This window comes from Dermacentor albipictus, chromosome 1 (genome assembly GCF_038994185.2).
Source record: "Dermacentor albipictus isolate Rhodes 1998 colony chromosome 1, USDA_Dalb.pri_finalv2, whole genome shotgun sequence".
Lineage (NCBI taxonomy): Eukaryota > Metazoa > Arthropoda > Arachnida > Ixodida > Ixodidae > Dermacentor > Dermacentor albipictus.
In genome coordinates, this window is record NC_091821.1 from 478146666 (window position 1) to 478173362 (window position 26697).

A 26697-nucleotide genomic window follows, 5' to 3' on the forward strand; every position below is an offset into this window, starting at 1 on the left:
TAATACTGAAATTAAATGCGACGGGAAAATAACATGGGAAATAAATAACACCCACTCGACAATCGACTACTGCCTAATGTCTCACAAGCTGTATGAACGGTTGGGATGTATGGAAATTGACGAGGAAGGTACAAAAAGCCTGGGGAGTGATCACAAACGAATCAAAATCAGTTTTGGAAGGACAGTACCACTGGTAGAAACTAAAGAATGAAAAGGTATGAGCAAATTGAATGACAGGCAGCTACAAGAAGTGGCGAAAAACATTGAAAGCATGGTATCCAAGCAACCGCAAAGGGCATGGACATACGACGAGTTAATAGGTATTTTTAAACGAGAGCTAGAGAAGGGACAGATTAAGAAACTAGGAAGAATTAATCGGTCTTTTTGATTCCGCTTCATTGAAATAGTAGTGTTTCATGCGGTGAAGCATATATACCATGCAGTGAAGCATACCAGGAATGCAAGAGGCACTGTAACAGAACTTGGAATGCATTCGCTTACATGTGCGCTCGTGCTGGCTACAGTGTCTGTATGAGTAGCAAGATGTCCATTAACTGTAGTCGAGACGTCTAATCAAAATCAAAGGACTGGTATGGCACCATCATTTTTATACTTCTAGTCACAGCTATAGTCTAATTTTGAAACTGTGCACTGTTTTCCTTTTGTTTTTTCTCATTAACTTACCGCGTTCACAAAGGCAGTTTCACCATGCCTTACTATCAACTAACCACTTTATTGCTTAGAAATTTATTTAACAAGTCCTACCGCACCAAAGTTTGGTCTCATTCTTCCACAGAACAATTAGTACAATATTTAGTAGACTAGTTGTATTCCATAACCCTGTTTCTCCCTGATAAATAAAAAAAAGTTCACTCATTCATTCATTCGATTTTGCAGCGAATTCTCTACACAACAGCTATTCAATATTCGATTCAAAAATATTCATCCAAAATCAATATTTGCTTCCGAGCTCAAAATCCACTATTCGCACATGCCAAATAAAATGACTGCGTGCAACCAGCTTGTGCATACAGTGGCCTTTACAGCACCTAAAATACACCTTTAGGTGCCTTTTTTTGGGTGTTTATTATAGCCTTTCTTTAATGGCTAATATCCAATCTCTATCCATAACTTGTAGATTTCTAAAAGAAATGTACTCTGTTCAGATGTCCACAAACGGAACATGTCATGAACGACTTATCGAAGGAGTATTTTTGGTGGCTTCATCCATCTATGTCCCTGTATACCAGCATACCAGCGCGCCCATGGACTTGGTGAATGCATTCCTCAATATGCTGCTATTATAGCACCTCCACACCGCTTGCTTTCGCTGATGCGTCGTCGTCCTTCTACGCTGGAACGAGAAAACTAATTGTCGCAGTTCCAGAGGTAAGAACTGCGTCACCCACGGACAGACCAAGGCCTCTCCCTTCTCCGACTAACGTTATTGGCGTCGCTGCACTCACTCTCGTTGACACTGGTGCCGCAGTTTCAGTTATTAGTGCCAAACTTTGCTGTTCGCTCAGAATAGTTACGACACCACTGTCAAACGTGTCACTTCGTACTGCCAGCGCAGACCACATCACGCATGCAGCTGCGTGTGCTGCTTGCACACGCAGCTGTCAACGGCTTCTCAACATCGTTTAAATTTTGGCGCTGTGTTCTCGTTCCCACGATCTTATTTTGGGCTGGGACTTCCTTTCTGCTAATAAGGCCGTTATTCTCGTGCTGAAGTGGAATTTCACACGCTGTGACATGCCCTCCTCCTTGACGCTCGTGAACCTGAAGATAAAGTATTTGTTGCCGAAGACGTTACAATTCCACCGCACTCATCTGTCCTTGCGATAGTGTCACGCAACATTGTTGCTGATGCCAGCGCACTTTTTACGCCATCTGCCATTTTTGCTCGTCGCAAATGTTCCCCGCTGCTTTTTGCTCTTTAGGAAGTTCATGCCGGCATCAGCAGATTGCTCGTTGCCAACCGATTGTCCTGACCTCTCACTTTGCTTCGTAGGGAGTGCGTTGGCCGTGCCCAGTGTGTCGACCCTGCTGCCGTCATTGACATGCCAACTTGTTCTATCGCCACTCATGAGCTCGCCGAAGTGACCTGCAACCCCGTGCAGGAGCAGACTTCGCCCGATGTTTTACATAGCTCCATCGCAGACACATTGACAGTTTCTCAACGTGCCCAGCCTCTACGCCTTCTCGACAAGTTCCGTTCGTCTTTTGACTGCCAGCATGTTTCCCTGGGCAACACGTCAACTGTTTGTCATCGCGTCGACATGCGTACCAGTGCGCCACTGCAACAAAGACCATATCGTGTAACTGCGACAAAGCACCGCGTTATCGACGACCAAGTGACTGCTCAAGCGCGGAGTCATTCAGCCTTCGGATAGCCTCTGGACAACTCCCGTTGTTCTTGTTAAGAAGAAGGATGGATTAATTCGATTCTGTGTCGATTACTGTCATCTTAACAAAATAACTCGTAAAGATGTTTACCGTCTCCCGAGAATTGATGATGCCCTTGACTGTCTCCAAGGCGCAGAGTTGTTCTCTTCTATCGACTTACGCAGTGGCTATTGGCAAGTCCCCATGGCTCCCGAAGACCAACCTAAAATGGCCTTTGTAACACCAGATGGCCTATATGAATTTCGTGTCATGCCTTTCAGGCTTTGCAACATGCACCCGCAACATTTCAGCGTATGATGGACAACCTTTTGCATGGTCTCAAGTGGAAAATGTGCCTCTGCTACTTAGATGTAGTGGTTATTTTTTCGCCCAATTTTCCCACCCATCTCTGTAGGCAGGAGAAAGTGTTGCAGTGCCTAACTGCCGCTGGCCTTCAGCTCAACCTGAAGAAATGCCACTTTGGCGCAAGTCAGCTCACCATCCTTGGCCATGCAGTATCTAAATATGGTATTGTTCCTGATGCCGCCAAGCTCCGTGCAGTTGCTGATTTTCCCAAACCTTCCTCCGTAAGAGAACTTTGCAGCTTGCTTGGCCTGTGTTCTTATTTTTACCGCTTCATTCGGAATTTAGCGTCCATCACCGCTCCCTTGAATCAGCTTCTACAGAGCGACTTGAATGACTAGGCCTAGTCATCCGCTTGTAATGATGCCTTCCAAGAGTTGCGTCGTCTACTTGACCTCGCCGCCTATACTGCGTCACTTAGACCCGACAGCTCCGACCGAAGTACACAACGACGCCAGCGATGTTGGACTCGGCGCTGTGCTCGCGCAGCGCAAATCTGGATTCGACGAGTACGTCGTTGCATACGCAAGCCACACCCTCACCAAAGCCGAGAATTACTTTGTTATGGAGAAGGAATGTTTGGCCACAATCTGGGCACTTGGTAAATTTCGACCCTACCACTATGGCCACCCCTTCGACATGATTACAGACCACCATGCTCTTTGTTGGCTGTCCACGTTGAAGGACCTCAGGTCGATTAGCTCGCTGGGCTTTGCGGTTGCAAGATTTCAACATGCGCATTGTCTACAGGTCTGGCCGCCGCCACACCGATGCCGACGCGCTTTCCCGTTCGCCCGTGTCAACCGAAAGCGATACCTGCCTCTCTGCCGTTGACCAAGTACTTTCGTTCCCAGCAGGCTGCGACATGGCTTCGAGGCAACGCAAGGACACGTGGATTAGTGCTCTTATCCGCTTCTTTCCATATTCATTGACTGTTCCTTCATGTTCTTGAGCTTTGCGCCGTCAAGCATCTCACTTTGAAATTCGGGATGGGCTTCCCTATCGCCGGAATTACGTGTTTGACGTCCGCAAGTGGTTTCTGGTCATACCTCGACATCTTCGTGGTGAAATATGTTCTGCCTTCCAGACAGACCCGCAGTGTGCATATGCGGGTGTCTTCAAGACGTACATCCGGCTTCACTCCAGGTTTTATTGGCGTGGCATGTACACCTTTGTGTGCAAATACATTCGGTCGTGCCCTCAGTGCCAACGCCGCAAGGTTCCTGCTCAGCATGATTCTGGTCACTCCAGCCAATCCCGTGTCCTTCCAGGCCCTTCGATCGCATTGTCATTGACCTGTATAGACCCCTTCCGAAAACCACTGGGCAGTCGTCGCCATCATCCATTTGACATGATACGCAGAAACAGCCACTCTGCCTGCTGCCACTGCCCGTGATATAGCATCCTTCCTCCTGAAAAACTTTATTCTCCATCACGGTGCACCTCGCGAACTTTTAAGGGATAGAGGACGTGTGTTCCTCTCTGAAGTCGTAAACACATGCTTCGCTGAATGTCACATTGTTCATCGCACCACTGCCTACCATCCTCACACTAACGGTCTGACGGAAAGATTTAACCGCACCCTTGGCGACACGCTCTCCAAATACATTGCCTCTGATCACACTGATTGGAACCTAATTTCGCCATTCATCACGTTTGCGTACAACACTGCACCACAGGCAACCACAAACTTCTCCCCATTCTTCCTCTTGTATGGCCGCGAACCTTCGACTACCCTCGACACCATTCTTCCATACAGACCCGGACTCATCCGAATGTACGCCCATGTTTGAAGCTGCCCGCTGCGCAGAGGAATGCCGTCAGCTCGCCCGTTCCTTTACAGCCGTCGACCAATGGCAACAAAAATCTCGACATGACGATGATTAGCTGCATTGTCACTTTCTTCCGGACTCCCTTGTGTGGCTTTTGGTTCCTGCCATTCCTGCTGGACTCTCATCCAAGCTTGTCTCCAAATATCAAGGACCCTACCGTGTTGTAGCGCAGACATCGCCTGTGAACTATATTGTTGAGCCTGTCACGCCACCCATGGACCAACACTGTCGTGGTCGTGAAACAGTCCGCGCACAACGCCTGAAGCCGTATTACGACCTCATGATTCTATGCTCACCATGAGTCGCCAGGATGGCTCCTTTTCCTATGGGGGGCGACTGTAGTGAAGAGGAATGCCCGGCACTGCAGCCACATCGCCAGTCGTCCGGGAGGCACGAGCTCGAGAAACGCTGCCTGCTGCTCTCTTGCACTGCATTCATATCAGACTGTATTTAGTCTGGTAGATTCAAAATCATATGTAATAATATTCCCCAATTTAGGCTGTTTGTAAATCTTTCTTGAGGCCTTTTCATTTCCTAACTTTCTATATATGAGTAAGTGCATAGTCAAGTGGTTACACTGTTGAGCAGCTACTAGAGGCTTGATTGTGCAACAGTCACATTTCATTGCAGAAAAAATGACCAAATGGAAAACCTGAGTCAAGTCAAGCTGTGGCTTTGATGATGCATGAGTGCCAGCAAGTGAGCTGAAAAGTGCCGTCAAGGAAGCACAATTATGGAAAATGGAGCGCAAACTAAAGTGAAAACACTCTGCTGCTCTCAAGAAACCAGTGAAGGTCCTACAGGACAAGGTTATGAGCTAGCTGACGTGTTGCGAGTTCACAACTTTACATTGTGCTTTAATTTATCACTGCCTTTCTTTGCAGCTGCATATAGTCTAACAGGTTTAAGTCTTGTAGTATAGTTAAGTAACACCTTTGTCTTTACAGTTCAGGAAACATTGTATGCCGTCAGGATGGAAGCACCTAAGCATGTCATGCATCATTGAATATTTGATTACAGGTGACATAACAATAAATAGCATATAGACTTGTGTAAGAGCCGCACATTTTTTTTTTCACAATTTTGACGAGGTGCGGCCCTTGCACGGAAACAAATGAATACTAGATGGCTTTTGCCATGTAGTTGTGGCACACGGAAGTACGCAGTGCACGAAAATTCGCAGATGCCCGCGCACGTTGACCTGGCCAGCAATTGCAATTGCTTTTCTGCTGGAAATGTTTTACCAAATTTTGGGCAACCAAGTTGGGGAAGCAGCCCAGCATTGGTGCAGCCCTTACACGAGTCTATATGTTGGTTCGTAAGTTGGGGTTTAATGGCACAAAAGCTACTCAGGCCATGCTGCGCATGTCACAAGACAATAGAAAACGCAACGTTAAAGCATGCAAACCTGCATTACATTATAGTTGGTGTAAATAACCAGCTTTCTTTAAAAAGCCAATCAAGTTAGTAAATGGCACTAGCGGGTCATCTGCCAGCAATAGACGAGAAAACCATGGCCTCCTGACAGCGCCCCAATGTGGAAACGCCAAGCAGCGCGGTCGCGTCGTGGCGTAGTCTCCACTTCGTTTACGTTGTGCCGTCCACGCTTTTCTTGGCTGCTCGTTCTCACGCCACTCCGTTTTCGACGGCAGCAGATCGCCTGCTTGCTCAACAGCGATGCAATGACTGCCGTGCGGTTTCAAGAAGGTTGCCGACGCCGACAGCTTTTTTTCGTGGCGGCAACCTCACGATAGGGGAGCATCTGCTTCCGAACGTGTACGGCGTTGAACAAATTGTGGACGGTGATGTGAGAGTGAAAGCAAAGTGCGTGTCACAGGTGTCCGACAAGATCGTAGACAACGTTGAGTTAGAGGTATGCACCATGTTCAGAAATTTAGCCACTTTTATTTCAATTACAACATAAGTTACACTGGCAGCAGGAACTTCTGTTGTCATACTACTCGATGACTGCAGATCCATTGGGCTGCTTCTTGACGGTTCCATCACTTCGCAAAGGCATGTTCTGGAGTCTGTTTCACACGTGTCTTGCTGCTGCTCAAGAGCTGTGTTGCTGCAGTACGAAAGCACATGTCCCGGTAGTGCTGACTGCTGAGAAGACTGTTATGATTGCCATTGGTCTGTTTGGCGCCGCATCCATCTGCATCGCATATAAATGAAACAGTTTGTGTGCCTATTTGTTGTGGGGATTAAATTACTCCCAATAATATGTTTGCAAACGTAACATTCCTGTGATTGTGTGCATATATTATTCTACAAGAGTGGTACCACTACAAGTTATGATACTTGCACACTTAGATACTTAGCATGGGCAAACAACAAACATAATGTGCACGTCTCGAGCAGCTGATTTCCGATCTGCCGCTTCCCGACGAACGCGACGACCGCGGCTTGCATTAAATACGGTCTGCTACCACACAAAAGTAGTGCGCGGCCCCTTTCGTTACCTGCACAACTAGTAATTTAAGTTGCAGCATTTGGAAAAGGGAAATAATTCTCTTGAGCTTGTCCATGCCGATCGCGAGGGAAGCCACAGTGCAATCACATAAATTCCGGGATTCTAAGTGCCAAAACCATGCCAAAACCATGAAATCATTATGAGGCCCGCTGTAATGGGGAGTCTCAGGAATAATTTTAACCTCTGGGGGTTCTTTAACGTGCACAAAAATCAAAGCACGCGGTAACAAGGGTGTTCTTGCATTTTGCCCCTTTCGAAATGTGGCCGCCGTGGCTGGGAATCGAGCACGCGTCGTAGAGCTTAGCGGCGCAACACGCATGCATTTACCGCTAACAAACGGCGGATGCCACCACAATTCAACAACGCGACACGACTAAACAAACGGCCGTGCACTAAAAACAGGCATATGACTATTCCGCTTTCAAGATATTACATGCGAATGCGAAAGTATGAGACTTACTTGACTCCGCCACGCACTGCAGTTATCCATGCTTGTCGTCTGTTCTTCTCGTACCACTTCCCAGGAAATCTGTAGAACTTCACGGGCTGCGTAGGACCTTTCGTGTTTTCGAGGCTGCTGTGGCAATCGACAACACATCAGTATTACGTGCCAGCTTTCCTGGCTGATGAGGTCGCACTCGGCATCGCAAAAACCACGCGCACGAGCGCTCCCGCCGTACAGAACACGGGCGCGCCCCAGCGCAGCGACGACCCTCGAAACTTCCATCGGTCCGCTAGGGGAGCATTCGGCGCTGGTGCCGCGCGGGCAAACTTTAGGTTGCCTCGTCTATAGGGCAGGGTGTACAGGTATATGTAAATTATACAGGTTGTGTAAAAGCTTCCGTCTCTGTGTTTCAATATGTGCACATGTCATAAGGATGTGTATCACTGTAAGAGGTTCATCGCATTTTTCGCAAGTTGGCGGGGTTTTTTTTTTCGTAGGAGAAAATAAACCATTTTCCTAATTCAGTCTGGCAACACTGACAGAAGAGGCTCTTCGTGCTGTTACTCCATTACTCTATGAGCTGTCCGCCATTAGTTGGTCTGTGCGAGTGGGGCAGTGTGTTCGCTGGCCGCTAGGTTGGCGTGCAGCAACAGCATGTCTTGGTTCAAGAGCCTCACTTTCATACCGAAAAGCCTTGATATAGGCATACATAGAGGCCTATCGAACGTCGAGAAGCATAAGAAACTGCAATGCACTACGCAGCCATAAGTTCGTCGCAGAAAGCTGCGTCCAATGCTCGACGATTGAAACTCGTTCATTTACAACGCAGTAAGTATCCTCGCTATCCTTTTCTTTTCGCTTGCTTGCTAGTGTTTTTGTTAAACGATACAACGACCGTTCATAAGGCACACAGGCTGATTCACATGCGTTTGTGAAGTGATGTTTTGCCATGCAGAAGGATAATGTGTAGCTCGATATGACGGCTGTAATGACTGCGTTCATGCTGGTGCCAGCAGAAGCGTTCTTACTTTGCTGCAGTGATTCCACGCTTGTGCGCGTACATGCCCAGTTCTTCAGGAGCCAAAAGAAGACTGCAACACCACATGCTGTGTCCGCCCTCCTGACACACTATGGTTTTGTGAAAGAGTGTGCATGCGAGTACGCTGCTAGAGAGAACGGCACATGTCACCACATCACGGGACTGTTGAAAGTCCTTGTGCTGCTTCTTAATAATGGGTATGCAGAGGCTCCGCTGGAAATGTCATGTACGGAACTGCCACGAATCTGGAGGAGGCCCTGGGGGCACAAAATACCGGCTTCTAGCATCGACGAAATTGACTGGTGAGCCTCACGGCGTGAAAGTCTTTCTTACCTGCTTCAATCACTTCTTTATGAAGCCAGCAAAAGACTGAGGAGCATAGATGTTCCGAAAGCTGTGAGGCGGTTCACGAGAGATGGCTGCACATACTGCGAGTCCACTTCTGGAACACTGGCAGTCTGCAACACTAAAAAAAGCAGACAGTTTGTTTGGCGAGACATGCGAAGGCAGCCGCTTGTGGAGCCAGAAACCACTTGTGTCACATAACTTTACCACTTATTTATGCCCAGAAATTCAGGTTGGGGTGACTACACAGTTGACATCCATGCAACCAGCATTTTTTTTTTCAGAACCCGTAAACTGCTGTATCGAGCGTGGGCCTGCCACCAACACAGCAGGCTGTAATCGAGGTAAGCATATCCATGCATGTAGCATGCTGGCATTTAGCATGGAATAAAGCACAGGAAACACGAGAACTTTGTGCACATCTTTCGCTTCTTTATGTCTTTGACCTATGTAGCATACTCTTGCTACGTGCTGCATAACTTGTGTTAACTAACCCACTTCATCACGTTTCTCATGCTTTTGCTCTGTTTGGCAACCAAACATAATATTTACAAAGGTATGTTGACTATGGGTATGTGACTATGGTTATGTCTGCTTTCTGTGCGTTAACTCAACATGTGCTGCACCCTTACACGCAGGCTATTGTGTGCTGTCTGTTGATGAAGCTCACTGGCTTGAACAGACTTCTTGCCAGCAGAGCCTATGCAAAGTATACATGTAGCATGGAATGAAGCCAGAAAATGCAAGAACATTGTGCACGACTTCAATTTAGCGCCTGTGTGTTTTTTGTATGCTCTTGCTACTCGTTATACACATTACTTGTGCTAACTAACCTTCTACATTTTCATAACACCTTTTTTCCTGCTGAGCAACCAAAGAGTTTTATTAGTTTACAAAACTATGCTGACTCTATCATGTTCACTTTCTGTGTTAACTCCAACATGTGCTGCACCCTTATATACAGGCTCTCATGCTGTCTGTTGATGAAGCTCGCCAGCTTGAACAGACCTCTCGCCAGCAGAACCAAAGTGCGAAATGGCAAGCTGCTCGCAAAAACCGTTTGACTGCTTCCAATTTTGGTATTGCTGCTACACATGAGAATTGGACAGAGAAAGGCCTGCAGAACCTCACCACAGACCGAGATCTCTCTAGAGTAAGGGCAATCCAGTAGGTACGGGTCCCAAAAAATTTTCTTGGCCAAGTTTGTCTTCTTGTGCTATAGTTTTCACTTTATGAACTAAGTGTACAGGCCAAGCACTTCCTATGCACTGTGTTGTTTACATCTGCTATGGATACTCTTGCTTCCAGTAAATCACGGTGGCTTCAAGTGATTGGCACTAATGAATGCACAGGTACAATGTTATTAACAGATTACACATGTGCATCTGTTGGCACACATTGATCAAGAAACCTTGGAAATTGGAGTAGCTTTGCAAACTATATTGTCAATTCAGCTTTTAGTCGTGCGCACTGGTTCACCCTTTATAAATATCGTTTTATTAACCTGTGCTCCTCAACATCGTTACAATATTAACGTATGTATACACACCATATGTACTGCCTAATGTGGGTTGTATCACAGAATGCAAGTAAAAAACAGAACTTACATGATATTTCTGTTTCAGGTATGGAGTTTCAAGTGAAGTCATGGCTGTTCGAAAATATGAAACACCTCTCTGAACCTTCTGGCACAACATTCAGACCTTCCACTGCGGCCTTATTGTGGATCCCACGTGCCCATGGCTTGGTACATCGCCTGATCGTGTAGTGTGGGACCCAGAGGAACAGAGCCTTCATAGCACTGTCGAAGTCAAGTGCCCATATTCAGTGAGACTTGCAAATACTAAGCACTCAAGGCTCGTGCCTTGTGAAAGAGAGCTATGGCATGTAGAGGCTAAACCGCACCTGCTATTACTACTACCAGGTTCTCGGGCAGATGGCCCTTTTAGGGCTTACTTGGGCTGACTTTATGTATACTCCACAATTTCTAGTTGTTGAAAGAACTAGATTCAGTGAAAGTGAATGGCAGAAATGCAAAAATAGGTTGGACAACCTTTATTTTTCCACTTCTGCCGCACTTGGCAAAAACGTAAAGTACAAACATTGAATCTTGAATTCGAGAGAGAACAAAATTAATGAGAACTTATGTATTTATCAAAAAAATTGTGAAACTACTGACAATGCCTTGTATCCTTTTCTTGAAACGAGCATCGAAGCCATGTGCTCATGGCTTTGGCCATCCTAGCTTGGCAGTCACTGCGAAGCCTATGTCTTACTGAACTAACACCTTGTGCATCACTGCAGCAAGATTGTTGCTGCTGCAGATCCTAGGTTGCTATAGAAGGACTTTGAAGATTGCTTAAGAATGCACACAATGCCCAAATTTCATTAATGATTGGTGCAATTGACAGTGGGATGGGCGTGTCGAAAATATGAAATGCCTTAATACGTTGAATGCGTCACTCAACATGTATTCTGAGACTTGCAATTTCCTCTGTTTGTCTAACTTCTTCAGGATGGTGCTGTCTCCGAAAAAAGGAGGAATGTTCAATGCAGCTCCTTCTGCACTGAGCAGGTCCTGTATCTTAAAGCTTTTGTCGGCCATTACCGAGTCGCCAAGCTCAAACTCGAGTTTTAAAAACCCGCTTTTTTCAACGAGCTCTTTCTAGCCTGCCACATCCGCTACATAAACATCGATGAAGAGGGCCTAGTTAGTGTCGGCAGTGACCATAACCGCATCAAAATAACCTTTGAAAGGTCTACATGGTGCCAGACGACGAAACAGTGCCGAGAACCAGCACCAAGATTTTTGCCTATGTCGGCGTACAAGGCTGTTGCTTCGGAGTTCGAGAAAAGCATTGATGTATCGGTTTCTCCCAGCATTGATGTATCGGTTTTTCCCAGCTTTGATGTATTCATGGGTAACCTGAAGCACACCATGCAGCAATATGAAAAGCACAAGAACTCCAGAGGGGGTGTGTCATGCAAAGCCTGGTGGGATACGGAAGTACAGGCTGCCCTCCACAAGCGGAAAACTGCCAACCGTACCCATAGACGAGCCGTGAAGCTTGCTGCCCCTGAGGACTGTCAGATGTGTCAGGAGTACCTGAAGTGCAAGAGAGCAATGCAGGTGGTGGTCCAGCAGAAAATTTCAAAGTACGAGCACAAACACCTTCAGGCTATCACTACGTCGGGACGCGATGGAGCACAGAAGTTCTGGTCATACGTGGGTACACTGGATCACAAACGTACTAACACCAAGCTCCTAAATGCAAACACTGGTGAAACAGTCACGGACCTGGTGGAACATCTCACGTCGCACCTCCGGAGAGTATACAGCGCCCCTCCACTGGAGCCAGGGGAGGACCATATTACTGGCCACCCTAACATGGATGCAGTGGAAGATGTATGCAAGCGGGAGGTGTTGCAACTGGCCATCGACCATGCTATTGCCCATATTAGTGCGCACACAGCTCAAGAACTCGACAGCATCCCAGCCGGGCTAGCCAAGTGCCTTGGCGAAGCAGCATGTGAACAACTGGCCATCATGTACTCCGGCATCAACAAAGATGACCCAATCCCAACAGACTGGCTTGTTGATATAGTCAAGGTAGACCCAAGAAAAGCGGTGACGTGACCAATGTATTAGACTATTGCCCGATTACTATCACCAGTGTCTGTCTTCTACCATATCTTTGCACACATTGTCAAAGGATGGGTGGGCACATGGGCAGAGCTTCAGGGTATTTTCACCAAACTTCAAGATGGATTCCGCCCGAACAGACGGCTCGAAGACAAATTTGTGCTCTGCCACTGCATTGAAGTGGCAAGGAAAGAAAAACGAGGTCTCGTCGGCTGTTTCCTTGATGTTGGAAAAGGACACGACAGTGTACTGCATAGCCCCCCATTCACCAGCATGACTGCCCTGGGGCTGCCACCACACTGGGTAGACCTGATGCGTAGACTGTATGCGGGGAACAAGGTCATAGCGTGTTTTGCTGACGTCCAAACAGAGCCTGTTGAGGTCTGCAAAGGGCTAAAACAGGGCTGCCCTCTTTTCCCGCTCCTGTACATGATTTACGTATCTGGACTGGAGAGGGCATCGCTAGTCGGGTCTAGGCTTTGATCTCCCCTGCATGTGGGACGGAATGCCGGATATGTGGACTCTACCGGGACTCGTATTTACGGACGACATGGTTCTACTTGCCGAGGATATAACACAGCTGCAATGTCTGCTGACAACGGCCGTGACTCAACTAGATCACCTCGGCCTACGTTTTAACGCCAAGAAATCAGCCGTGCTGCAATTCTCGGGTCCCCAGCTAGACACAGCAGTTACCCTTCCCAACGGTGAACCGGTACCATGGGCGGCGCAATACCGATAGCTGCGAGTAAACATCAGCACATCAGAAGACACACTCGGGACACACGAAGACCACCTTTGGCAGGCTTCAAGATGCACTAGCAGGATCCTACGCCGTCGCTCACTATGAGGCTGCAATCGTTTCTTGCTTGTATGCGAAATATGCAAAGAGGTGCATGTGCCGGCACTGACATTTTCAAGTGCTGTTATCACTATTTCAGCAAGTACCAGGGCATGCCTAGAACGGGCACAGTGAGACGTTGGCCGAGTAGTATTAGGCTGCCATAGCCGGGTGGCCATGGAGGCCATTCAAGGCGACACTGGGTGGTCATCGTTTGAAGCACGGGAAACACACAGCAAACTGGCGTATGAGGAACAACTGCGCCTCATGAATGATGAGCGATGGGTGCGTCACCTGTATCGGTACATATCCATCAAGGGCATCCGAACTCGATGGTGCGGGCGAGTCCAGACATTCAAGCTCACCCAGCTCAGGAATCCAGCCAACGCAAATGGTTGCTGGAAGTGCCGACGCGAGTAAGCGAAGAGGAAACCTCGCAGTGGCATGAGGCGATGGCGACTAAGTCCGTTCTACAGGTGTATCGGGCGCACAAGCAAGCCATCGCACCAGAACGCCTCTATGACAATGGCGTCGGAAGTGCACTGTTCTTTGAGGCGCGCGTGGGAGCCCTACGCACCCTGAAACACCAGCGCAGTTTCGATGTCTCCCCCGAAGTGCAAGCTGCGCTGTGCTGGATATGCAGAGAAGAGGAGGAAACCATTGGACACCTCATATCGCTATGCGCAGGTATGTCTCCACGGCACACAGAGGGCACCACCATACAGCAATCGCTGGGGTTTCTTGAGTCGAATCAGCTGCTACACAACCTCGATGGAAGCATAAACATAACTAAACACAGGCTTGTGCAGAGGTGCAGCATTCTGCGGCGCTGATTGGTGAATGTGGGTGTGTGCGCGTGCGGACACCTGTTTTTTTTTTTTGGCTAGGGCGCAGGCTTATCTGTGCCCGCCTGTTACAAAGGGAACAGCCACACATCAATAGAGAGAGAGCACTGTTGAACAAGCGCTTGGAGGTGCAACCCACCACCCCATTTCAAAGGAGATGCTTCTAATCCATCTATTTATGCGGATCATCCCAGCATTCCATGCGTTTGTTTTTCTTCCGGTATACTGCACGAGAATCGCACGTGTTGGAGCGCTTGGGCGCATCGAAATAATGGATCATGCAGGCTGCTTTGCGTGTGTGAATGCCAGCCCTGAAGTGAGTGTTTTGGTGAATTCGATAATTTCTGGAGTGCCGGAAATGCAAGGTATGTGTTCATGTTGTGGTCTCTCTGTGCTGAACAGATGTGAACACAAAGCGATTACGAACGCGGCATTGCCGCTGAAATTGTTTATCGGCAAAGGGTCTTTAGTTTTCTGTGTGGACATCGCGTGTATCGACTACAAGGGAGTTTTTTTTTTCCATTCAACATTTGGCATTCACGAATTAGAGTTCGAATAAGTGTGCAAAGCATGACATCAAGGAGACTGTGTTAATCCGTATGCCGTTAGGTGTTGAGCCAATAGTTGGATGCCGTCGCTCAGCACTGGCACCTTCCACTGTACTGCTGTATTTTGTGGGACAGAGCATTATTTATCTGACAAGGTAGGCATACTGTAGGCTGCATTTCGTAAGCCGAAACTACAGTTACTGCCAAGAACTGTATCACAGTATGTACCGCAAGCTGTCAGCTTTGATGCAGCTATGAGCTGTGTATAGGAAGTGTTTCATTGACTCGTGATAATTCTGTTGCAAAATTGAAATGATACTTAGACCTCACAGATTGTTTCGAAAAGTATGCATTTCAGACCCCTCTGGTGCTTTCTTCACGAATTCAGCCCCTGAGGTGGCTCAAACACCCAGTCAAGGCAAGAGTATACTCTTGCAGCATGGGGCACAATAACCACAAGCAATCAAATATATGCACAATACGTCAGTGAATGTAGTGGAGTACAGTATATTTCTGGAGACATCAAGTGGCATTAAACTATGTAGCTTACATTTCTCAACATGCTAATATTGACCTTCTGTGGTTGCTTGGTGGCTATGGTGTTGGGCTGCTAAACACGAAATTTCCTTTCTAATCATGCTTCATGCCCAATATTTTTTTCAGGCCAATCTCAAGCTGCAAAACGTTGTAGCCACGGTAAGTTGGTGCTTTGATGAATCTTGTGCTGCAATCTTGGAACTGCTATGCATTGGAAACTCTAATATACTACTAAACTAGGAGCTATACTATGCTAGGAAATGTCGTTATACTGATTTATGTTTTTTACGTTTGCAGGCCGTGGTTATGAGTGGACCGTAGGTGAAATCAAATTACTTTGAGATTATTACGAACAGTACTTTAAACGAGTGGGACCTATGAAAAAAATTTCGAAACAGAAAGGAAATGTGCCCACAGATAGCCTTCAAACTGAAGGATTGGGCTGCTGAGGAATGCACACTAATGCTGCACACGTTAGAAGACTGCAATGAAGCAGAAAAAGACAGCAGTGGCACACAACACCAAGTCTGGAAACTCCCCAACACCAGTGCCTTTTGAGGATGAGGTTGAAAAAATTCGCTGGTTTGATGACAGCCTGGAACCAGCAGAGCTACGGGATAGCCATGGGATCATTTCACAAGAGGTGTGACACAGCCCCCCTCCTCAACACTGTCACTCTTTTCTCAAGGCAGCTTCAACAACACCACTGATGAACCTGCCAGTGTTTTGGAGGACTCGCAGCCAAGTGCCTCACAAGGATCTACAGATTCTATCAAGAAATTGTCGAATGCGAAGAGTGCGTGAGTATCAACTGAAAGAGCAGAAGAAATAAAACAGTTTTTTGAAGAGATGGAGCGCCTTCAAAAGTTAAAAGATTAAAAAGCTGCTTGTGAAAACAAGAGAAGATTGCGACATGAAAAGAAACAGTACAGAGAAGAAATTAGAGAAGAAAAAGATGAACGACACCAAAAAAAAATAAAACTGCCTAAACGTGTCTTAGGATTATCCGGAGCTAATTAGCACTCATGCGTCAGACTGGTTGGGATGTATGTGCAATGTGATAATAAATTCATTTTTTTTCTACTGACAAAGCTCTGTTACATAGCACACTGTGCTGCTCATTCATTTGCATTTAGTATAGTACAGTGAATTTTTCTTATGAATGATATTTTCACACGTTAAGTGGCTCAATCCTCGTGTTCGCTGCCTTTACGTTTTTCTATCACTATAGGTGGGTTCCCTGCAAATTTACGTGAACTAACAAGCAGATTACACTCCAATCTGATGGGAGAATTACCTACAGCGTACATGTACAGTACTGAAACAAAAATAAACAGAGTTCAAATTGGCATATTTTGCAGAACAAGGATTCCTAAATTGTCAAATGAAAAACTGACACCATTATAAAGAAGCCAAATAAAGCACTAAAAATGGCATGTTCCATGTGAAAATATGATACCACATGAACGTTAGCCTTGTGGATATAAGTAGCCAGCAAGACGGGACGCAAGGCAAAAAGCTTTGATGCAGCTTGAAGACCGCCCGACACCCGTTAATCACATGACAGTTTCTTCATAATAACCGAGAACTAAACCTCGCTTTGTATAGGCTCAAGGGCTAATGGATAGAACAGAACTGTACCAGGCTCGAGACACATGGTACGTACTTCTGTGCTTGAGCCTGGCCCGAGAAACTGGCCCGTGCAGTGCTAACTATACATAACAAAGAGCCATTACAACAAATATAGCAATTTATTACACTCCTTACACACCTGCCATTTTCATGAGTTCATTAGTTGTTGCACATCCCTACTACTTTTGCAGCACTGCTTCCAGCACCTTGCTCCTTTTTATTTCTCCCAGTCTGCGCAGCATTCTTCGGCAGTCTCATCCAGGTCATCGGTGCATGAACGTGGATGCCACTGGACACCTTGAGGTGATACATCATCACTTGGTTCATCTGGCTCCAAATCTCCGCACTCAATGCATAAGTTATGCAGTATGCAACAAGCAATAATAAATTTGTTCAGCGACTCTACAGTACGCAGCTCAAGGCCGTGGTTATGAGTGGACCGTAGGTGAAACCAAATTACTTTGAGATTATTACGAACAGTACTTTGGACGAGTGGGACCTATGAAAAAAATCTCGAAACAGAAGGGAAATGTGGCCACAGACAGCCTTCAAACTGAAGGATTGGGGTGCTGAGGAATGCAGACTAATGCTGCACGCGTTACAAGACTGCAATGAAGCAGAAAAAGACAGCAGTGGCACACAACACCAAGTCTGGAAACTCCCCAACACCAGTGCCTTTTGAGGATGAGGTTGAAAAAATTCGCTGGTTTGATGACAGCCTGGAACCAGCAGAGCTACGGGATAGCCATGGGATCATTTCACATTTCTCAAGGTAGGTTAGTTGATGGAACCTTTTCTTTAGGTCGCTAAAACTGTTTTCTATTAGCACCCTCATTGCTGAAAACTTGTTGAAATCCATGTGTGCCTTTGACAAAACTCCATAGTCTCTGAAAGGAGTCAGAAGGTACAGCCTGAAGAGATAAGCCAGATCTCCACGCAGGTGGTATGCATTTTCCTCGCATAGTTTGGGAAGTTTCTTTTAAAGTGATGATAGCTTGAATATTCGAGAATCGTGAATTTTTCTGGAGCTGCTAATGCAGGTGTCAACAAATCATCTTTTGTGGTCACAAACCGCTTGAAGGGTTAATGAGAGGTAATGGTGCTGGTTGCAGTAGGTGGAAGAGACCTTGTTGCCTAGGCATTGTATTTTGATACAGGAGCCGTCTAGGCAGCTAACAACACCAGGGATTCCAGACACCTGGTGGACAGAAAAACAATGCTATAATCGCTGATACTTGCAGAGATGCACTCAAGTACAAACAATCTGTAGCACAAGTATTCTTATAAACAGGCGAATGCCAACCTTCTGGAATTCACTCAATAGTTTTTCCATGTTGGATGGAAACATCACAACAGATGGACCCATGGTGAGGAGAAAGTCAGCCACCCTTATCAGGATTCTGTGAACAGAACTCTCTGACAGATCAAACTGGCTTGCCACCTCCCTCATGCTTGTTTTATTGGCTGCATACCTGCAAATATTCAGCAATATAAATGAATTTGCACGGAATTGTAGAACGCCGGCCTGAATTAGGATGCTTCTGCTATGCAATTTATTAAAGCAGAATGAATTTTCGCTCGTCACTTTTCTTTGCGAGGCTAAACAATTTAAAGTTTAATATTCCAGTTATGCAGTTTCTGTGAACAGTAGCGGAAACATTACAGAAATGGTACACATGTTAACAATATTTCCACCCTGCTTCAGTGCACAAGCGATTACGCTATAACTGTGAAAAATACACGAAGAAAAAGTAACTGCAAAACAAACTCCAAGCAGTATTCATCTGTAACACGAGCGGCCGGGACGCTTTGTCACAGTGGGACCAGTGTTTCAAGGCTAGAACGCGGGTGGGCTGCAGCCTAATCTACGTCCCATCATGGTGACCGACTTGGAACACAGACCACTGCACCCCGGCCGCTCCACAACACTAGTAAGCACATTTTCGACGAGAAGCAGCGTGTTAATGCCTCGCCTCCCGGGTGCGCCGAATGGCAACCTCCGCGATCAGACAATAGACTTTTTTTTTAATCTATAAACAACGCAAGAAATGGGCACAAGTAAAGTATGTAAACATAAGCAAACTCACCATATGAAAGTCAGCACGTGAGTGTCTGAAGATTTTGCGGGCACTCCACGGTGCCTGCTTGATGAGCACGCCGGTGAAGCAGAAAATCTCTCAATCAGTTGCTCCACTACAGGTCGCGACAGACAGAAGTGCCTGCGGAACTTGGGAAAAAGATAACATTGCAGAAAAAGGCTTTTTTTTGTTCACGCTAGTACCGCCTTGAGCTGTACAGTACCTCATCGTCCAAGTATCGCCGAACAATGTCCTCGACGAAGCCAATCACTTTAGGCCTCTTTGCAGGCAGGCGGAACATCACATCAAATGCTCGTTGGCACACGGCAGCATGACACTCGCTGTGCGTGTGGGAAGAATCATCACTCGACTTGGAAATTGTACTGTATGAGCCGGAGCTGTCTAAGAGAATGAACAAAAGCACATGGCGTGAAGCAGCGTCCATGTTTCCCATGTTGTCCATAGCTGCCCGCGACCGAAAACAGGCGACCGTGACAGGTAGCAGAGGTGGGTGAAGGTAATACGTCACGAGGACTTCCGGTCAAATCTGCTGATTTCGGTGGAGCAAATATTTTTGCTCCACTAGCATTCCGGGATCAGGGCTGGTTCTAATCTGTCATCGGAACACACAACTCAAGCTCCCATTCTGCCATTGGAATAGGATTGCTCCGTACAGAGCAGAAAAACTTGATCTCGATCTGTCATTGGAACTCAACATAGACGTATGCTAAAGTGCACTGGAGTTTGAAGCTACGCCTGAAAATTAATCAAGCACCACGCATGCGAAAATGGATACGTAGAAGCTCCATCGTTTTCTTTCATTTCATGTCACTGCAGACGCTAATGGCGTGCCTGCATATATTTTAATTATTTTTGTTGAGTTTGCTTGCCGAATTACAAATGAAATATGTAAAAATCATTGAGCTAGACTAATCAGCATGCTGGTGCAAAGAAATGTGAGATGTATCGCTTTTACCATGCAGATACACATGTGTACAGCGTTTGAATGTTTTTGTTCTTGCTCTGCAGATTCAATTTGCCAAGCCAAATTTAAAAAATCCGAAGGAATATTTCACAAAAATTGAAACTAAAATAAGGGATAAGACGAAAAGTGGGGCAGGAGCCAAAGATGTACCCACAATTAAATGGAAGCACTTCGAGGCAATGATTCCAATCATGGAGAAAGTGTACAAGGAGCCCATGTAAGTGATGTTACCAGTTACACTGATTCCCATTTCCATAGCAGTATGGTGCTACTTTATTGTCGGCTTAATTTGCAATGTACAACATAATTATACCACAAGTGCTTGTGACTCTTGCTTTTTAAAGCAGGTCTTGTTTTGAAGAGTATGCTCATTTCTTGTCAATACAAGCTACTTTTAAAGCATTTGCAGCAATACTGTCTTCAAGCAGACAGGAGGGTAAGTTTGGGAGACAATATCTCAATTAGAAATTGACTTTGTTCTGTAACTTCACTGTTGCATGTGATTATATAATTTTTTTGCATGGTAATATTATTCCACTTGGTGTTATTTTCATAAAACTCATTGCAAACATAACGCAATAGTAATATGTGATGTCGTTTTCTGCTACACTGCAGTGACTTTGAGCACCTGGAGCATCAACTTGAGGGAATCAAAATTCTAACCTGCAGGAGACAGGTTACCTCGTGAGCTATTGGAAGCCTTTTTTTATCATCCAGAGAGGCGACATGAGCGTCAGCCCCACTAGCCTCTCTGCGTGCCAATGAATTCAGATTTTACATTAAAGGTGATAATATGAAGTATGCCCATCTTAATCTACGTATTATTTTTTTTTGTGGGTGTTGGTTTTTTCTTCTACTGCAGTCATGAATGCGCATGCGCTCAGTGCCTCCGTTCTTGATAAATGCAACGTGTCTGTTTCATAAACATAGCTGGAGTAATGCCCATTCTGTCATATACTGTGTCCTTTTCTAAAAAATAGTGCTGGATTACTTAAGAAAGAAAAAATGCATCACCAACTAACGCCGCAATGTCTTTTGTTATGAAACATGAAGTGGCTGCCTGTCGACATGGTCACTCATACATGGCCCTGACTTGGTGAGATAAGCAGCAGGTAACATTGCTAAGTTCGGCTCACAGCCCAGTGATGCAAGAGGTCACAAGAAAGCAATCTCATGGCAAAACTGCAACACTGCAGAAGCATGTTGTCATCCGCAACTATACAGCAAACATGGGGGCTGTTGACAGGCATGACTGTTACTGTGCAAGCTGTACACAGGTAAATCAGTGAAATGGTGGAGGAAGCTGTTCTTCTCGCTGATTGAAGTTTATGTTGTAAACAGCTAGCTTTTGATGAAGTTGGGTGCTGAAGGCATCAAGAAACCGAGACACCTCTACTACCGACGAAAGCTTATTGAACAGCTTGACGGTGACATGCGGTCAAAAACAAAGAGGTGCCTGTCTGCAAATTCCCAAGAGGATGAATGCTTGGATCGCAAGCCACACTTCATCTATAAGAAGTTAAATGGTAAAAGGAAAACTGCGCTGTGTGCAGTGATAGAAAGAAGAAAGGCAGCAGGAAGCAGATAATTTTCTCCTGCAAGATGTGCAGTGCAAATCCTGGCCTCCACCCTGGTGACTACTTCGAGCATTACCATATTGCACTCGAGTATTGCTGACAGCCAAGGGTATCGAGAAATATTTCTCAAATAAATGCCCTAAAATGCATTTCTGTACCTGAACATATTTTTCTGCATGGCAGACACAAGGTGCAGAGAATGGCAAAGGGTTAGTAAACCTAGTTTGTCACTTGGTCAACGAGGCTACCCACATGGGCAGAAAGCTGCTCTGCTCCAGGCTCACCCCATGCCATCGTCGTACCTGCCTATCTGCATTTGCCTTCACCGGAGATCATCCCCCTTCATCATCGCCTTCCAGGTGAGCTGATGTGCCCGAATGCAAACACCTGTGTCACTTTACTATGGTATGCTATGTATTGCTTCTCGGCCTGTAGTGTAGTATGCAACCATGCAGTACTGTCCAGGTGTCAGAAGGGTTTTTTACTGCACGATGGGGTGTTCGAACACAACTTCATGCTGCAGGGACGCTTCGATGATACCAGGAAATGAGGTGGAGAGCTGTGTGTGGGGTTCCTCGACTATGCAAATGCTTTCGGATCAGTCGCCCATCAGGCCCTAGTGGGAAGCCTTTGCAAACACCATAGAAGACCTCTACCGTGCCAACATCACCTGCGTCGTGGCAGCAGCAGGCATTATGGAGCAAATCGCCATCGGAGCTGGGCTGAGGCAGGGCTATCCACTGAACGGCCTGCTGTTCAACCTGGTGGTGGACCCAGTCATCCATGCAGTGCAGGGAAGCGATAGGCAGCACAACTTCTTTGCCTATGCCGATGAACTGACACTGCTGGCCGTGGATCCCACCACCTTGCAGCGCTGCTTGGATAGAGTGGAGGCCCGGCAGCGAGAAGCAGGAAACCTGGAGCAGGTAGTGACCAGGCTGCTGAGATTACCCGCAAGCACAGGGGACATGGAGGCCTACCTCTCGGTTGAGACGGAAGGCCACTTTCAACAAACGTCCACACAGGTGCAGTCTGTGTGGACAGAGGCCAGGAAGGCCTCCCGTTGCCTCTTCGTCGCCTGGGAGCTCTTGGAACATGGGGCCCACATCACCTGCGTAGAGGCCTCCGTGTCGGTGAGGAACCACCACAATCTTGCCAGGACCATCCGGGTGCTTCTCTCCAAGGAACAGAACAGCACTCTGCAAGACAAGCCGAACCAGGGCAAAGCAATGGTATGTGTAGCGGCCGACCAGGCAAACTCGCACTTCGTGAGGTCCAGCCGCTACAGCCACTTCTCGACAGGTCTTCATTCATCGAGCCTGGCTCAATCTCCTCCCCCTAAAGAGCACACGAATGTGGGCACCCACAGCAGACAAACTATGCAGGCACTGCGGGTACGGGGAGGAGAAGCTGCCACACATTCTGTCACTGCATGCGGCAGAGCCGAGTAATGACAGAGCGCCACAACACCATCACCTAGCAAGTGAAGAAGGCTGCAATGGGGAGGTTCACTGTGATTGCAGAGAACCAGGTCGTTAGCACCTGTCACAAAGTGCGTGTACTCCTCGGCATCACCACACCACTGCCAAGAGATCGTGCCGCGGTGTGCCCGACTGCAGGGAACGCTGTCCCTAGATCCCGCTGACATTCAGACCAGTTTCTCACATGACAGCCGGCACTCGGCGGGAGAGAGAGAGAGCATTGGGTGCACCGTGGCAAGCGGGCAGAGTTGTTGAAGCGGCGAGGCAAGCGGAACGTGGGTTGCACGTCAGGCAAAGTGGTGGATGGTGGCCTGAGTTCTCGTAGCCGGGGCCACTCTAGACGCGGCCCCGAATCCGTTCCGATCTTTAGCAGCGACATGCGGTGACGACGAACCCAGCAGCCCAGCGCCTCTCCACCTTGTACATCATACTCGACGCTCCGCAGATAAGCCTGCGTTACGTCTTCAGCATCTCTAAGACACTCCGTCAGGACTCTTCTTTGTAATCACTTTTAATCTGTAACTTACTTATCCATCGCGGGTTCCTTTTTGCATGCCCTGTTAGTGTAGTGTTTGCCACATTCATTGTCGCAGGTTAGTTTTGTATTCCGCGAGTGTTGGCAATACCCAAATGGTGGGCTTTATTTAGCATGTTGCACCAAAGCTCGGTTGTAGCGACTTGCACTGCAGTTGGTGTCGTGTGTATAGCCGGGTGTGTAGTTCACTTGTCACATATTATCGTTGTATTATAATTTCGTTAAGGCCGAACTCCCGAGGAGGTTGGCCTGTACACACCCCGGCCGTTTCACGCACTGGGTGCCAACCCCTCGCCGGCCGATTAGGCTTGCCGCGCGGGTGTATTCTGTGTAGATTGTCATCGTACTTTGCTAATACGATTTTGGGCTTAATTAAACACCTTGTCTTCCTCGGCCACCTCTTGCCTCGGGTCCACATTTGATCAGGTGTGGGCATTATCATCGCCCAGCCAGTCGAACCACTCGTAATGCACGCGGGGTGGGATTGTTGTCACCCCATCCCCTCCAGCTCAGAGAGTGCAACATCTTAACCACCAATCCTTGACTGCTGGCATCCGCGGACAGGACTTGCTGACCACGATCTGCCATGACGACGAGGCATATAGGGCAGAACAGAGGCGTTCATTCAAAAAGCGTAAAGGGGCAGAGATATGGCCAAGGAAGCGGAGTGATTTGTTGCTGTCGGGAAGCAGCTGGGCCTTGAAGGGACAGTGCTTCAGGAATTTCTGCGCAATGAACGAGCGGTGCATCGCGAGCGCCTTAAAGAACAGGAACAGCAAAAGCACAAAGACGATGAGCGTGACAAGGTGCGGAGTGACCGGCGTCTCCTTCATGTAAAAGGAGCTCTAGCTACTGCGCACAAAGAGCGATTGCGCAAGCAATAGTGGCGGCTCAGAAAGCCTGCCCAATGCAGGCCTAGTGGCAGCGCAGTTCACGGGGGTCAGCTCACAAAGACTACTGGTACCTTTTAACAAGAAGTCGGATGACCTGGATGTGTACCTGACTCGCTTTGAGCGAGTGGCCGAAGCCCACGGATGAGCGAGGGAACAATGGGTCACCGCCCTCAATACATGGCTGACGGGAGAAGCATTTAGCATGTTCAGCCGCATGCCACCATCAGAGGCATTGGCTTATGACAAGGTTAAACAGGCCTTCCTGTGTCGCTTTCATGTGATAGAAGAGGGCTTCTGGAAGAAATTTAGGATAGAAGCTCCCCAGGACGATGAAGTGCTATCGTAGTTTTTTGCCCGGCTGGAGAATTACTGGGAGAGATGGGTCCTCCTCTTGGAGGCCACGAAGTTCTCCGATGGAATCAAAGACCTCCTCCAGGCCGAACAGTTTCTTGAAAACTGCAAGCCCGCGCTGACGATGTTCTTGAAGGAAAAAAAAAGCCGGGACATCCTGGATATGCTCCAGAGTGCCGACAAATATGTGAGAGCCCGAGATATAACCAACTTCGGCAAGCATGAAGCAAAACAAGGAGGCAAAAGCCACGGAGAATCCTGATGTAAGCCGAGGCAGCCGACAATCCAACAATGGAACGGGGTTCCGTTGTAACCTATGCTCATGACCGGGATATGTTGCGTCACCATGCACGAGCACCAATAAAAAGCCGGAGCAGCCGAACAGGGACCAGCCTGCACTAAGATTGTCTTGGCCTGCCTGGAAGAGGATGGCTACATCGAATTAAAGGATGGCCAGCACTTGCTCGTTGTAAATTTCGGAACTTCACCGGCCACGGGTGATCTCCCTGTCATCGAAGGCTGTGTTGCCAGGCAGACCGTGAAGGTCCTGAGGGACAGTGGCTGCAACATCGTTATAGTCAACTGGGACCTTGTCCAGCCATAGGATATGACAGGCCGATGCCGAGCCGTCTACTTCGTAGACCGTTCAGTAAGAACCCCTTTGCCCGATGCTCGAATCAGGATAGACATGCCCTACTACCGAGGGGAGGTGTTGGAAGCATGCATGCAGGACCCACTGTTCGACCTCATCCTGGGGAACACAGAGGGTGCCTGAGCTCCGGCTGAGCCAGACGGTGCGTGGGGCGAAGCCCCTGCGCGGGATGAAGGCATTGGGGCGGAGCCATCGATAGCAGAAACTCGGCCTCCACCCGTAGCGGCTGTTATCACGCGCCGGCAGTTCCAACAGCTTTACTCCCAGGCCTTCTGGAGATTGCAGGTGCCGTTCACCCTGGCTGAGGTCACTCCCAAGCAAATGAAGGAGGACCAGCAGCGAGACACTACCCAGCGACAGTTCTTTCAGCTAAACAGGGAGCAATGAAGCGTGAAGTGAAAGCGGGGGCGGTTCATTCAACATCCGATTGAGGGACGGTCTGCTGTACTATGAATACGTGCCAGACTCAAGATAGAGCACGATACAGCTGATAGTGCCGAGGCAACATCGCGGCAAAGTCCTTCACCTTGCACACTGCAAGCTAATGGCATGTCACCTCGGAAAGAAGACCATGGACCGCATACTGGCCAACTTCTTTTGGCCAGGTGTGCATGGAGATACACACACGTTTGTTGCTTCATGCGACATTTGTCAGAAGACGGCCAGCCGTGGGTCAGTAAGGAAGGTACCGCTCGAGAAGATACCTCAAGGAGGCCCAGTTCACAAACTCGCAGGTTTTTCGATGGGCCCTGCCCTACAGGAGTATGACTTTAACATGCTTAGCACCAAGTGTGTGGAGAACGTATGTACTGACTACCGTAGCCGGGTCTCAATTGGCATGAATAGGTAGAGGAGTTCGGCCATACTTTAGTTGTCTCCGTTTTCTTCTTTTTTTCCCCCCATTAATACTCATCCGGGTGTTGTGTTGCTTCGTAGTCTCGTTGAGGTATGATTTGTATTTTATCTCTTTTATGTTGTATGTCATGTGCTCATACCAGTGCGGGGACATTGCGGTAGCGTGGTGCAGTGGTTTCTGTGCAAGTGTTCGCGCGACCCAAAAACACACATCGACACGGTGGTGTAGGTGTGTGGGTGGGTGGGTGGGTGGGTGTGGGTGTCAAGTGTGTAGGGAGCAAGGGTTCTTTTCAGTGCGCGTACATGACTGTGTTTTGTTCTGAATGTTACTCTATAACATTCTTGTCACTGAGATG